The sequence below is a fragment of the Athalia rosae genome, chromosome 3 (genome assembly GCF_917208135.1).
Source record: "Athalia rosae chromosome 3, iyAthRosa1.1, whole genome shotgun sequence".
Classification (NCBI taxonomy): domain Eukaryota; kingdom Metazoa; phylum Arthropoda; class Insecta; order Hymenoptera; family Athaliidae; genus Athalia; species Athalia rosae.
In genome coordinates this window covers 13,820,850-13,825,849 of record NC_064028.1, presented here as the reverse complement: position 1 = coordinate 13,825,849, position 5,000 = coordinate 13,820,850, and the positions used below count along the sequence as shown (strand labels likewise).

The window sequence follows — 5,000 nt, the reverse complement described above, 5'->3', positions numbered from 1 at the left end:
ACGTCACCCCGGTGGAGCTAAACTCCAGCCGGAGCGGGTTACCCCGTGAAAGTATGGTAACTTTTCTTCATGTGTATCTTTGAAAAGAAACAATTTGAAAAAAAAGCATAAAAAAAACCGTTCGATCAATCGCGCGCCACGCCTCGTACAAAGCGGGGGGATCGACCGAACGGTTGATTCAAACGCACACCAAGCGTCCCGTTCAACAGAAGCGGGCACTTGGTCGCCTCAGCAACGCGCACAATGTCGCTACCTCACACAAATCTGATCGACGAATGGCATCACGATCCGCATCGCTATCGTCCAGAATGGAAAGAGAGTTTTCGTTCTTGCGCCCCCGTAGGTTGGCGTAGTAGCAATGTCCTTTTATTTTTCTAGTGTTTTTTTTACCCATAGCCATTTATGCCTTAGTTTGTTTTTGGCTGCTGCACACGATATATTTTACCGTGATACACTAGTTGTAATGTCCTTTTTATATTATTTTCTCTCTCTTCCAACGGACATAGCAAGATCGTTCGTCGTCGACGTGTGTGAGTGCGACACGAGCCGTTTCGGCCGTTACGTAGTTCGATATTCGTGACACGCGTACAATGTACGCCACCTCTTGTGCCATGTGTGTCTTTTGACTGGATTATAATTGCGTGAGATTCACGGTGGAATCTACCAAAATAATCATCGATTCGCTGCTTTTTTTTTCGCAGTAACGAAACGTTAATGATCCTTCCGCAGGTTCACCTACGGAAACCTTGTTACGACTTTTACTTCCTCTAAATGATCAAGTTTGGTCATCTTCCCGGCAACATCGGCAATGCCGAGGCATTGCCGCGTACCAGTCCGAAGACCTCACTAAATCATTCAATCGGTAGTAGCGACGGGCGGTGTGTACAAAGGGCAGGGACGTAATCAACGCGAGCTTATGACTCGCGCTTACTGGGAATTCCTCGTTCATGGGGAATAATTGCAAGCCCCAATCCCTAGCACGAAGGAGGTTCAGCGGGTTACCCGGGCCTTTCGGCCAGGGAAGACACGCTGATTCCTTCAGTGTAGCGCGCGTGCGGCCCAGAACATCTAAGGGCATCACAGACCTGTTATTGCTCAATCTCGTGCGACTAGAAGCCGCCTGTCCCTCTAAGAAGATTTATTTGTACGCCGGTAGTAAAAACCTCCCGACCGAAGCCGGGGGCCTTCGAGATACCGGAAAGTACGCCTATTTAGCAGGCTAGAGTCTCGTTCGTTATCGGAATTAACCAGACAAATCGCTCCACCAACTAAGAACGGCCATGCACCACCACCCACCGAATCAAGAAAGAGCTCTCAATCTGTCAATCCTTCCGGTGTCCGGGCCTGGTGAGGTTTCCCGTGTTGAGTCAAATTAAGCCGCAGGCTCCACTCCTGGTGGTGCCCTTCCGTCAATTCCTTTAAGTTTCAGCTTTGCAACCATACTTCCCCCGGAACCCGAAAGCTTTGGTTTCCCGGAAGCTGCCCGCCGAGTCATCGGAGGAACTTCGGCGGATCGCTAGCTGGCATCGTTTATGGTTAGAACTAGGGCGGTATCTGATCGCCTTCGAACCTCTAACTTTCGTTCTTGATTAAAGAAAACATTTTTGGCAAATGCTTTCGCTTCTGTCCGTCTTGCGACGATCCAAGAATTTCACCTCTAACGTCGCAATACGAATGCCCCCATCTGTTCCTATTAATCATTACCTCGGGGTTCCGAAAACCAACAAAATAGAACCGAGGTCCTATTCCATTATTCCATGCACACAGTATTCAGGCGAAAATAGCCTGCTTTAAGCACTCTAATTTGTTCAAAGTAAACGTACCGGCCCACCTCGACACTCAATGAAGAGCACCGCGATGGGATATTAGTTGGGCCGCCCCGAAAGGCTAAGCCCACCGGTAGGACGTCCCACAATCATGCCAGTTAAACACCGCGAGCGGTGAACCGACAGCGTGGGACACAGATTCAACTACGAGCTTTTTAACCGCAACAACTTTAATATACGCTATTGGAGCTGGAATTACCGCGGCTGCTGGCACCAGACTTGCCCTCCAATTGATCCTCGTTAAAGGATTTAAAGTGTACTCATTCCGATTACGGGGCCTCGGATGAGTCCCGTATCGTTATTTTTCGTCACTACCTCCCCGTGCCGGGAGTGGGTAATTTGCGCGCCTGCTGCCTTCCTTGGATGTGGTAGCCGTTTCTCAGGCTCCCTCTCCGGAATCGAACCCTGATTCCCCGTTACCCGTTACAACCATGGTAGGCGCAGAACCTACCATCGACAGTTGATAAGGCAGACATTTGAAAGATGCGTCGCCGGTACCAAGACCGTGCGATCAGCCCAAAGTTATTCAGAGTCACCAAAGTAAACGGCGGACGGGACGAACCCGCCACCGATTGGTTTTGATCTAATAAAAGCATTCCTCCCATCTCTGGTCGGAACTCTGTTTGCATGTATTAGCTCTAGAATTACCACAGTTATCCAAGTAAATGTGGGTACGATCTAAGAAACCATAACTGATTTAATGAGCCATTCGCGGTTTCACCTTAATATGGCTTGCACTGAGACATGCATGGCTTAATCTTTGAGACAAGCATATGACTACTGGCAGGATCAACCAGGGAGCTTTGTGTTATTGGTAGCTCTTTTCGTGTGTTGCCCCATGCCGCCGAGTCTTTGCCCGGTCGGCCACACGTTTTAATATAATATGTATATCTGGTACCGCACAACTTGTGTACGCGTACTAGCGCTCAGAGCGCTCTGTTCGACTTTGTGTTTCCTCGGGTGAAGACAATTTTTGTCGACTCCCCGGTGCAAATCGTTCGAATTATCCTTCTCGTATCCTTCGGCTAGATTGCAAGCGTCGGGAGTACGATTGGAAATCAATGTGTACCGTCTGCGAACAGACTGTGATACGCACGGAATGTGGCGAGTTGATGCCTCTGTTCGACTGCTTCCCTCGACTTGCGAGAGAAGACTTTCTGGTCACCGCATAAAGGGCCATTCGGTCTTAGACACCGACCCGCGGTTATGTAGTGTCGACGATTCAAATTGAATCATATTTTCTAGACGGAGCGAAGAACTCGCCCCTGCGAAACGTGAGCGCTCGGAAAAACTTTGAACTCGTGAGAGTGGTTCTTACCGGAACGAAACGAACGCCTGTGGTGCGAATCTCCGCTCAGACGAAAAATTTTCAAAATTCGAAAAAAATTTTTGTCTGCGTGTTCGTGACACGGTGAGGACGGAACCATAGCCCCGACAACAAACCCGCAAAGGAATGTCGAGATACGGGCTGAAACAAGTCGAAAGTTCCGAAACCCGAGGACTAGGTGCCGACCGACCGGTCGAGACCGCTCGGTGCATGAAGTATCAACGGTGCCGCTCGGACGTCGGAGCCGGCCGGTCATAACACGTGTTCCTTATGGGGCAAAACAGCAACGCGACCTGAAAAATTTGGCAGTACGTTGGAACTTAGTTCCATGCGAGAATCGTTGGGACTTTGAAAATTTTTCGATCCAACGAGTGATGCGCGACTCTTTCGGACTTTGAAAATTTTTCGATCCAACGAGTGATGCGCGACTCTTTCGGACTTTGAAAATTTTTCGTTTCAACGAGTGATGCGCGACTCTATCGGACTTTGAAAATTTTTCGATCCAACGAGTGATGCGCGACTCTTTCGGACTTTGAAAATTTTTCGATCCAACGAGTGATGCGCGACTCTTTCGGACTTTGAAAATTTTTCGATCCAACGAGTGATGCGCGACTCTTTCGGACTTTGAAAATTTTTCGATCCAACGAGTGATGCGCGACTCTTTCGGACTTTGAAAATTTTTCGATCCAACGAGTGATGCGCGACTCTTTCGGACTTTGAAAATTTTTCGATCCAACGAGTGATGCGCGACTCTTTCGGACTTTGAAAATTTTTCGATCCAACGAGTGATGCGCGACTCTTTCGGACTTTGAAAATTTTTCGATCCAACGAGTGATGCGCGACTCTTTCGGACTTTGAAAATTTTTCGATCCAACGAGTGATGCGCGACTCTTTCGGACTTTGAAAATTTTTCGATCCAACGAGTGATGCGCGACTCTTTCGGACTTTGAAAATTTTTCGATCCAACGAGTGATGCGCGACTCTTTCGGACTTTGAAAATTTTTCGATCCAACGAGTGATGCGCGACTCTTTCGGACTTTGAAAATTTTTCGATCCAACGAGTGATGCGCGACTCTTTCGGACTTTGAAAATTTTTCGATCCAACGAGTGATGCGCGACTCTTTCGGACTTTGAAAATTTTTCGATCCAACGAGTGATGCGCGACTCTTTCGGACTTTGAAAATTTTTCGATCCAACGAGTGATGCGCGACTCTTTCGGACTTTGAAAATTTTTCGATCCAACGAGTGATGCGCGACTCTTTCGGACTTTGAAAATTTTTCGATCCAACGAGTGATGCGCGACTCTTTCGGACTTTGAAAATTTTTCGATCCAACGAGTGATGCGCGACTCTTTCGGACTTTGAAAATTTTTCGATCCAACGAGTGATGCGCGACTCTTTCGGACTTTGAAAATTTTTCGATCCAACGAGTGATGCGCGACTCTTTCGGACTTTGAAAATTTTTCGATCCAACGAGTGATGCGCGACTCTTTCGGACTTTGAAAATTTTTCGATCCAACGAGTGATGCGCGACTCTTTCGGACTTTGAAAATTTTTCGATCCAACGAGTGATGCGCGACTCTTTCGGACTTTGAAAATTTTTCGATCCAACGAGTGATGCGCGACTCTTTCGGACTTTGAAAATTTTTCGATCCAACGAGTGATGCGCGACTCTTTCGGACTTTGAAAATTTTTCGATCCAACGAGTGATGCGCGACTCTTTCGGACTTTGAAAATTTTTCGATCCAACGAGTGATGCGCGACTCTTTCGGACTTTGAAAATTTTTCGATCCAACGAGTGATGCGCGACTCTTTCGGACTTTGAAAATTTTTCGATCCAACGAGTGA

The 5,000-nt window shown here is 47.6% G+C and overlaps 1 non-coding gene across 1 annotated transcript; it reads right to left on the bottom strand.

The window, feature by feature from the left end:
• Positions 1-712: 712 nt before the first annotated feature.
• LOC125500466 lies at positions 713-2,626 on the bottom strand. Its single transcript, XR_007277848.1, has one exon. It is a non-coding gene; the product is annotated as a small subunit ribosomal RNA (ribosomal RNA).
• Positions 2,627-5,000: the final 2,374 nt, after the last annotated feature.